Below are 359 nucleotides of genomic sequence, written 5' to 3' on the forward strand. Positions count from 1 at the left end.
GCTGGGGTAACTGGGAGCACTGGTGCAGGGGTAGCTGGGGTAATGGGAGCACTGGTGCAGGGGTGGCTGGGGCACTGGTGCTGGGCAGGGGTAACTGGGAGCACTCACTGGTGCTGGGCAGGGGTAACTGGGAGCACTGGTACAGGGGTGGCTGGGGCACTGGTGCTGGGCAGGGGTAACTGGAGGCCGCCGGTGCAAGGAACTGGGTGTAGGGACGTGGTTGTAGGAAACTGGGGGCACTGGTGCTGGGCACTGGGAACACTGGGAGCACAGGCGCAGGGGCTGCTGGGGCACGAGGCCTGTCCCTGACTGGGTAACTGGGGACCACTGGCACAAGGAACTGCGACCACTGGTGCGGG

The sequence above is a fragment of the Egretta garzetta genome, unplaced genomic scaffold (genome assembly GCF_000687185.1).
Source record: "Egretta garzetta isolate BGI_Z169 unplaced genomic scaffold, ASM68718v1 scaffold296, whole genome shotgun sequence".
Taxonomy (NCBI): domain Eukaryota; kingdom Metazoa; phylum Chordata; class Aves; order Pelecaniformes; family Ardeidae; genus Egretta; species Egretta garzetta.